Raw genomic sequence first — 9,954 nt, 5'->3', positions numbered from 1 at the left:
AAATAACAGACACTGGGGACACCAAGTGGGCGGTGGGGAGGAGGGTTAGGGTTCAGAAACCATCTACAGGGCACAGTGCTCACTATCTGGGGAATGGGCCACCTGAGACACAATCCCCACCACTACATAATATGTCCATGTAATGAACACACACGTGTATCCCCTGAATCTAAAGGAAAAATTAAATTCCATTAGACATGGATTAATTTTAAAATTGGAATCCATTATGAAGACACTATCCCCCATTGGATAGAGTAGGGCTTAGCAGACTCCACCTTTGAACGACCAAGTCAACCTGCTGAGATCATTCTCGGTGGGAAGACAGCAACGTGGAGAAGTGACTGCTTTGTGCTCATACTACAGTCACCTCACAGCCATTGCCCTGGAGGCCTGTGAAGTTGGAGCCACCAGCTCTGGAGCCAGTGCCCAAAGTGTGTCTCCATGGCTTCACCATGGAGGGCTGGGAAGCCATATTTGTCTGGAATTCACCACAATCCCTTTGGGCTGACCTAGAGGTCCTGGCTGGGCTCCAGGAAGGCCTCAAGCTGCCCCTCAGAGACCAGCGTTGCCCAGGGGCGCCGCTCTTGGGAGGGAAGGTGACCAAGTCCGAGTTCTTGTTCTCACTCTGGTCACTGTGCTGCTTCTTGTGGCATCTCAGAGAGTCGTCCCTGACAAAGGAGGCACCACAGGTGTCACAGCGGAAGGCCCTCTGGGTCACGATCTTGGCCACGTGCTGGGAGCTGCTCTCTCGCGGCCCTTCCTGGCCCGGCGGCCCTTCCTGGCCGGGTTCTCTGTCTTGGCCTCGTCCCTGTGCACCTTGTTGATGTGTTTGGCCAGGCTGCTGGGCCACTTCGTGTCGAAGCTGCAGAAGTCGCACTTGAAGGGCCGGTCCTGGCAGTGGACCCGGCTGTGCACGCGCAGGGCGGCCGCGCTGGAACAAGAATAACTGCACTCGGGACACTTCTCGGGGTGGTCAGCCTGGTGCAGTCGGCTGTGCTCCAGGAGGTCGGCCCGGTCCCGGCCCTGGAAGGCACAGTGCAGACACTTGAATGTGTGCTTGATGTGGATGTGTGACTTGAGGTTGGCTTTCATGGTGCAGCGGACACCGCATAACTCGCATTTGAAGGGCTTCTCCCCCAAGTGCACTATCATGTGCCTTTTCAAGTCCGAGCTGATTTTGAACTTGTTGCTACAGAGCCAGCACTGGAAGGGGGCGTCCCCTAGCAAGGAAAGGCATGTTTCCATTAGAGCAGGCAGGCAAGACAGAAACCCCACTTCAGCATGCATCAGCACACGTGGCCACAAGGAGACAGGCTGGGTCTTTTGAACGCTAACTATTGATAATGACATCACTTACTGTGCATATTAACTCACTCAATCCTCACAACAACCCTGTAGTGGGTACTCTTACCCCCTATATACACATGGGGCAACCGAGGCTCAGAGAAGTCAAGTTATTTGCCCTTGCTCAAACAGCAGGGATTTGAACCCTGGCATTATGGCACCCAGATTTGTACTCTTAAGGACATGTCAGTTTCAAATCTGAACTCATTTAACTTGACATCCAAGAATTGTATATGGAAGAAGAGGTAAGACTAAAGTTACACATGACTGGTTTAAATCAAGTTGAGGCTTATGAACATCCTAACCACAGCATTTAAGCTACAGTACATCTGTTATTTGGCTTCTATGACATGTCGGAGTTTCTTACTTTTATAACTACAGGCCAAAGTTTATTTATACAATTGACACATGATTATGGAGCAGGGGTAAGGGACTAATAATGTAAAGCTATAGCCTCAACTCTAGTATAGAGACCCATTCCCTGGAGTCATTACTAATTGTTTTTAGTTGTTTGTGAGGTAAACTTATTACCTATTTTTATTTTTTATATTTTATTTTTTTGAGTTGGAGTCTTACTCTGTCGCCCAGGATGGAGTGCAGTGGCATGCTCACAGCCACCGTAGCCTCTATCTGCCGGGCTCAGGCAATCCTTCCACCTCAGCCTTCCAAGTAGCTGGAACCACAGGCATGCACCATCATGTCTGGCTAATTTTTCCTGATTTATTGTAGAGATGAGGTCTCACCAAGTTGCCCAGGGTGGTCTCAGACCTGTGGGCTCAGGCAATTCCCTTACCTCAGCCTCCCAAAGTGCTGGGATTATAGGAGTGAGCCACTGTGCGCGGCCACTTATTTTCAGTGTACAGGTGGGGTCTCCCTATGTTGCCCAGACTGGTCTTGATTTCCTGGCCTCAAGTGATCTTCCCACTTTGGCTGCCCATAGTGCTGGGATTATAGGTGTGAGTCATCACACCTGGTTGGAGGTTGTTCCTTTAAACATTATCAGTTGATGATAAGCAAAGATAACCACCATATCCCACACTCTATTCTTTCCCCAACCTCTGCCTGCATTCTGGTGGTTGGACTTTTGTGCTTCTAAACTGAGTAACAACCTCACATCTTGGTCTACTACCTTGAGAGGTTCTTTGAGAATTCCTTTCTCTTCTTCACACTTAACTCCTCACTTGTGAGGAGTAGCTTTATTTTCACATGTAAGTTCAAAAACACTTTCATTCTTTCTTGTGAATTCCCATACTTCCACTGTTTTCAGATTTCAGCCTCAGAATCAAATACAAGTAATTTATATTATGACTGGGAATGATTCAGAGCCAGATACTGCACCGGGTTTACAACCGCTTCTTTATAAGGCCACTGTCACATCCGGGCCAGTAGACAGTGTCACTGTCAAAGTCAAATTGTTCTGTTTTCTTACATGCACATTTTAGGTCACATTTTAGCTTGTTTCCCGATTGGACTTGGAAAAAAAGGGATCTCATCATCATCTCAGAAGTCATAGAGTCTCTTATTTATGTAACTTCTCATGTGAAGTTTTTAAACAAATTTTATGGTTTACATACTTTTTTCTCTTGACCTTCTGTATAAGTATCATCTTGGTATTTCTCTTTGCTGCAATCCCAGATAGCTATATTCTGATTTTGACCCATCAAGTATCTCATGCCAGAATTTGTTTTTTCCTCCTTTTCTAGAGTTTACCTTCTAGTAACTTCTACCAGTGTGGTGGCTAGGTAGAAAGTCTTGAGTCGCTATGCCTATGCATCTCTCTGTTTTGCAATCATACTTGAGATAGTTTGGCTGGGCATAGAAATCTAAGTTCAAAGTCATTTCCCAGCTTTGTTTTTTTTTTTTTTTTTTGAGTCAGAGTCTCACTCTGTTATCCAGGTTGGAATGCTGTGGCATGCTCATGGTCACTGCAGCCTCAACCTGCTGGGCTCAGGCAATCCTTCTGTCTCAGCCTTCCAAGTAGCTGGAACCACAGGTATGCACTACCATGCCTCAACTAATTTTTTTTTTTTTTTTGGGTTGGAGTCTCACTCTGTCACCCAGACTGGAGTGCAGTGGCCGCTCCCGGCCACCACAGCCTTGACCTGCTGGGCTCCGGAGATTCTTCCACCTCAGCCTTCCCAGTAGCTAGAATTACAGGCACGCGCTACCACGCCCGGCTGATTTTTTGATTTATTGTAGAGATGAGGTCTCGCCAAGTTGCCCAGGTGGGTCTCGAACCTGCGGGCTCAGGCAATCCACTCACCTCAGCCTCCCAAAGCGCGGGATTACAGGCTAAGCCACCAAGCCTGGCTTTAACTAATTTTTAAAAATTTATTGTAGAGATGGGGTCTCATCAAATTGCTCAGGCTGGTCTCGAAGCCCTGGGCTCAGGCAATCATCTCACCTCTGCCTCCTAAAGTGCTGGGATTACAGGCGTGAACTACCATACCCAGCAATTTCTCAGCTTTGAAGGCACTGCTCCATTGTCCCCTAGGCATTACTACTACCAAAAAGTCTTTCTAGGGATACATGGAGCCCTACTGGATGCAACATTTCTGCCATTGGGTTGACACCAATTAGAATATAAAAATTCTTATCTATCACCCAAGTACTCTTACCTCCAGGATTAGCTATTTGTTAGACTTGGCACATTTTATTCTACTCGTTTCCTGCAAATAGTTCATAATCCTTGGTGGATTATATTTAGGAAGAGTAGCCTGGTTTAGGAGGCATCATTAGGACTTGGTGTCTCCCCTGAGCTTCATGGTCCAGGCTGTCTACATTGCCAGTTCCAAACCCAAAGCTCTCAGGGCACCGGACATTATTTGGAAAGGCTGGCTCCCAAATGTATGGCTGTTTCCCATAGTGTGCTGGGACAAAGTTTTCTGTACTCAACTTTCAACATCCACATAGTCCCAATTCGCTTGCCCTCTTCCATGAATTCACTGAAATTCTCATCTTATGAGTCTCCTTGTGAATATCCCAGTCTCCATTTTTCTGAGTCTTGATGGGTTGGTCCTATTTATCATTATTTCAGTAAGGTCCCACAAAGAAGGGAAGGAAGTTTCTAGAATTAGAAGTTTGTGACTTACATTCAACTGATTTTGCTACCTTTCTGAATTCAGTCACGCAATCAGTGTATAAGTTATATTTACCAAAACACCTAGTTCATAGATCAGACTTTTATTTGAGATACATCCTAAGCCTCTTGGGTACTGTACTGGGTACCCATCCCTAGCTGCATTCTATGTAATCAAGTTATAAAAATCTGCTGTCAGAGGGTCACGTTTTATTGAAACTATTGTGCTACCCCAAGAATAAAGACAAGCCTCACAGAAATTTCAAATTCCTTTACTTCTACTACACCAAGTCACTTAAGTTGTGTTTTAAGTCAATGAAGGTTAAGAAGTTAGAGACAAAGTAAGGTGTTCAGGTTAAGGACTTACCTGTGTGGGATCGCAGGTGGACAGTGAGCTGGCTGGAGTCGCGGCTGGCATGTGGACAGAGCTGGCACTTGTATGGCTGCTCGCTGGAGTGTATCTGCAGGTGTTTCTTGAGGCTGCTGCTATCCATGGCAGCGTAGTTGCACAGATGACACTTGTGTGGCTTTATGCTGGTGTGGCCCCGCATGTGCATGGTCAGGTTGTCCTTCGGCTGAAGCATTTATCACAGAAGTCACACTTGTATGGTTTGTTTCCTTCAAACACATAAGCGATCAAACAGTTTTAAGGGTTTCCTCAATCAAGACTACACAGAAACTTGACCAAGATGGTAGCCTGGACATGTGGGTTGGCCTCTTCCGTCTGTCCACTTATCCACAGAAAGAAAGATTCTGAAATCTAAATCAACACTTTGGGAAACGAGAATGTGTGCCATTTATTATTGGCTCAGAAATTTTTGTTTTGTTTTTTTGAGTCAGCATCTCATTTTATCACCCAGGGTTGAGTGCAGTGGCACGCTCACAGCCACCCCAGCCTCAACTTGCTGGGGCTCAGGCAATCCTTTCACCTCAGCCTCCCAAAGTGCTGGGATTATAGGTGTGAGCCACCACACCAGGCCTAGGTTCATAAATTGTAAGGAATTTTTTTTTGAGTCAGAGTCTCACTCTGCTGCTCAGGCTGCAGTGCGTGGCACGCTCATGGCCACTGCAACCTCAACCTGCTGGGCTTAGGTGATCCTTCCAACTCGGTCTTCCAAGTAGCTGGAACTACAGACATGTGCCATCGTGCCTGGCTAATTTTTTTATTTATTGTAGAGATGAGGTCTCACCAAGTTGCCCAGGCTGGTCTCGAACTCCTGGACTCAGGCAATGCTCTTGCCTCCACCTCCCAAAGCGCTGGGATTTCAGGCATGAGCCACTACACCTAGTCAATTTTAAGGAGTCTTAAGGGAAAGATTAGATTAAAATCAGATTAATGGAGAAAATCATAGACCCAACTTTGTTTGGGAAAATGGGAATGGTTATTGAGGTGTTCAAGATAAGAGGTAGCAGCTGTAGGGATCTTGGACACTTTCTAGCCAATGGCTGACGAATCACAGAATGGTCAGCTTGATCCTTTCCCCTTATTTCTACCAAGGCTGGCTGTCAGTGAGGATGGTGGGGCCTGGGAAAGAAAACAAGTGTCTGGCAGCTAGACACACCCTGGACAACACAGAGCCTCATCCCTAGAACATCTCCACTGTCCCCTCCCTCCAACTATTCCAGGCTTGTCATATCCAACAACCAAAAAGCCTGGGAAAGCCAGAACCAGGAGGATATACCCAGCTCAAGAACTTAAAGCTGTTAAAGCAAATAGAGGAATTGAAAGTATGGAAACGAAAACTATGAATGTTCAAATAAAACTTCTAATAAATCAGTCAACTAGCAAAAACGATGTCAAAAAATGAGATACTGGTGGAGACATGTCATCATACATTTGTTTAGACTCACAGACTATCCAACACCAAGAGTGAGCTTTAATGTAAACTCTGAATTCTGGGAGATAATTATGAGTCAGTGTCTACTCAAGATGAATTATAAAGAAAAAGAGAAAATTCATTATTTACATATGTTAGTTTACCTAGGCAATCTGTAAGAACCAATTGCTACCAGTCTGCACTCTACGAAGTTTGCATGACCACCTGACTCTGACAACTTCCCCAATCTGTCTTCTCCTAAAGATAACCAAATTTTTCTTTCCTTTTTTTTTTTTGAGTCGGGGTCTCACTCTGCCTTCTAGACTGGAGTGCAGTGGCACACTCAAGGCTACCACAGCCTCGATCTGCTGTGCTCAGGCGATCTTTCCGCCTCAGCCTTCCCAGTAGCTGGAGCCACAGACATGTGCCACCACACCCGGCTAACTTTTTGATTTATTGTAGAGATGAGGTCTCACCAAGTTGCCCAGGCTGGTCTTGAACCCCTGAACTCAGGCAATCGTCTTCCCTCTGTCTCCCAAAGCACTGGGATTACAGGTGTGAGCCACTGTGCCTGGCCAAGATAATCAAATTTTTCTAAGTTGGCAGGTGGGAAAGGAGAGTGTGATGATGGTTAAATTAATTTAATGGTGATATATGGTGCTCTGTGATTCAGTATTTTAATAAAGTACTTTTCTGCCAGCCTGATAAAATAAGAGTACCCACATTTAATTTGCACTTCACAGCTTATGGGCTTTTAATGTGACTATTAGCATTAACATTTCTTAGTTGATTGCCTGTTAATATCCTTTTCCATTGTTGTTAGTTATCTTTGATTTGTAGACGTCTTTGTGTTCAGAAAATTAATTCCATCCTATGCTGCAAATTTCTTCTTGTGGGACCCTGAACTTTTTTTTTTTTTTTTTGAGTCGGAGTCTCACTCTGTTGCCCAGACTGGAGTGCAGTGGCCGCTCCCGGCCACCGCAGCCTCGACCTGCTGGGCTCCGGCGATCCTTCCGCCTCAGCCTTCCAAGGAGCTGGAACTACAGGTGCGCGATACCACACCCGGCTAATTTTTTTTTTTTTTTTTTTTGTAGAGATGAGGTCTCGCCAAGTTGCCCAGGCAGGTCTCAAACCTGCGGGCTCAGGCAGTCCACTCACCTCAGCCTCCCAAAGCGTGGGATTACAGGCTGAGCCACTGAGCCCGGCTGACCCTGAACTTTTTAACAATCTCTTGTTATCTGTAAGCTTTAACTTTGATTTTGTGATACTTAATCAACTTTCTCTTTGTGGCTTGCCTGTCTGCCTACACAATAAATTCATCTTCCTATGTCTCCTAGTATAGTTATAGACTTTGATGTTCAGCTTACTATATTTGGAAGTTTTGATGGTGAGGTAAGGGATATCATCTTTGCCGTAATAGACTGACAACAGTCTCAGCATCCTATCAGCTCCCCCACTTCCCCGTTGACTTGAAACGCCACCTTGATCAGATATTGAATTTGCACATGCACATGGGTCTATTGCTACGTCCTATCCTGTTTCTTCCAGTTCTACCACACCATCTGAGTTATAGCTCTATGGTATTTTGTTTCCTGGTCAAGTAGGCGGTCTTGTCATCCAAGAGGTTTTAGTTACTTTTGTACCTTTTCTCTTCCAGATGAATTTTATTACCTGGAAAGCAGGTAGGAAAGTGATGTGGAAGCAAAGATGGCAAAAGGAACTCATTCATCACTGTACATTTAAACTGTATGATTTATTCGCCCTTAATTAGAGTGATTAAAAATTAAAAAATAAGAATATATAGATATTCAATGTGTAAGACTGAGAGAAAACAATTTAAACTGTTTTAAAACTCTCTATCCAGAAAATAACTGTTAATATTATTGTTCTTTTTTACTATTTTTTGAGAGAAGTTCTCACTCTGTCATCTAGGCTGAAGTGCAGTGGAATCACAGCTCGCCGCAGCTCCAACCTCTGGGGCTCAGGTGATCCTTTCACCACAGCTTCCTGATTAGCTGGGACTACAGGTGTGTGCCACCAGAGCTGGCTAATTTTTAAAAATCTTTTTGTAGAGACCAGGTCCTAGTATGTTGCCTAGGCTGGTCTCAAATTCCTAGGATCAAGGGGTCTTTCTGCCTCAGCCTCTCAAAGTGCTGAGATTACAGATGTGAGCTACTGCACTTGGCCAAAACTATTTTAATCCCTTTCATCACTTATCACCAACTCACCTACACTTTTTTTATGAAATAGTGAGAAATGAATCACTTCACATTAAATAATCTAGCATTGGAAACATTTTATTGTAATGATATTGGACTTATAATGGAATTTTGTCATTGAGGAACTGATTTATGACAAAAAATAAAAACATTACATATTACATTTTTCTAACATGTGGTAATGTGTGAAATGGTCACCAACATGCATTGCAGGTTCATTAATACATGTTGTACAATAGTAATTTGACATCTTCCACTTGGTGTTTTGCTGTTTGAGCAGACAATGCAGTCTCATTTTTTTCCCTCCCACTTTATATGTAATTTATTGTCCAGTCTACTGTTTAAAGACAATGTGGAAGGACATACTTGTGATTCCTGAAAACCACTTCTCAACTGATCAGAAGCTTGACACATTTCAAATGGGACATAGGTTTTCATTGTTTTTGAACAGAAAACTTCAAGGAAACATACATTTAAAAAAAATTTGCACTTGCATAAGTCTGTCCTGTGTAATCACCAGCAATCTCTTTATGTCCCCTGAGAGGGGACATCTGAGTGGTTTGCTTGATTTAGGATGTCCCCTCAAGAGGGGACAGCTGAGTGCAAAGGGTTAATATCAATACTAAAAGGATCTGCCTTTGGAATGTTGACATCAGCACTGAGACAGGAGCAGCAGTGGTAGAACAACTGGAGCCTCAGCTAGGATCAGGGCAGTGGCATCAGCTCTTCCCACAGCTGTGATATTCCTCACTGCCATGTGGATCCGGGTCTCCTGAGGAACACCCTGGATGAAGCAGTAAAAACTGTACCTCTAGCCAGGAGTGGTGACTAATGTCTATAATCTCAGCATTTTGGGAGATGGAGGTGAGAGGACTGCCTGAGTCCAGAGGTTTGAGACCAGCCTGAGCAACATGAGACCTCATCTCTACAATAAATCAAAAAAATTAGCTGGGCATGGTGGCGCATGCTTGTGGTTCCAGCTACTTGGAAGGCTGAGGTGAAAGGATCACCCGAGACCAGCAGGTCTAGGGTGCAATGGCCATGAGCCTGCACTCCAGCCTGGGTGACAGAGTGAGACTACGACTCAAAAACAAAACAACAAAAAAGCTGTACCTCTGATTACATCTCTGCCTGTGAATAAACCTTTTTAATGTTCTATGTGATAAAACCAGAAATGGTTGCAAGTTGCTTCTGTTGCAAACTGCTGTAAGCTGGTTGCCTTGGGAAGACATGCTTGTGAGACAATTGCAATTACTCAACTCCGCCATGTAGCTCCAAGAAGTCATAAACAATAGGTAAACAAAGGCTCATGATAGCAGGCTGGAGCTGACCCACAAACCGGAATGGGCTATGGTTTCCAGATCCCTGTGACCGATCATAGCATTCCTTTGTTTCAGTATATTTTATTTCCCATTTCTCAGAGCAGCTGATTCCCCTAAAAAAGCCAATTTTTTTTTTTTTTTGCGTTAGAGTCTCACACTGTCACCCGAACTGG

General features: G+C 44.5%; 1 pseudogene; it reads right to left on the bottom strand.

The window, feature by feature from the left end:
• Positions 1–509: 509 nt before the first annotated feature.
• LOC103276030 overlaps positions 510–9,954 on the bottom strand; it is a 16,238-nt pseudogene continuing 6,793 nt past the window's right edge.

This window comes from Carlito syrichta, unplaced genomic scaffold (genome assembly GCF_000164805.1).
Source record: "Carlito syrichta isolate Samal-C Ts95f unplaced genomic scaffold, Tarsius_syrichta-2.0.1 Scaffold315848, whole genome shotgun sequence".
Lineage (NCBI taxonomy): Eukaryota > Metazoa > Chordata > Mammalia > Primates > Tarsiidae > Carlito > Carlito syrichta.
Note: the sequence above shows the minus strand (reverse complement) of the source record. Positions and strands in the feature narration are given on the sequence as shown.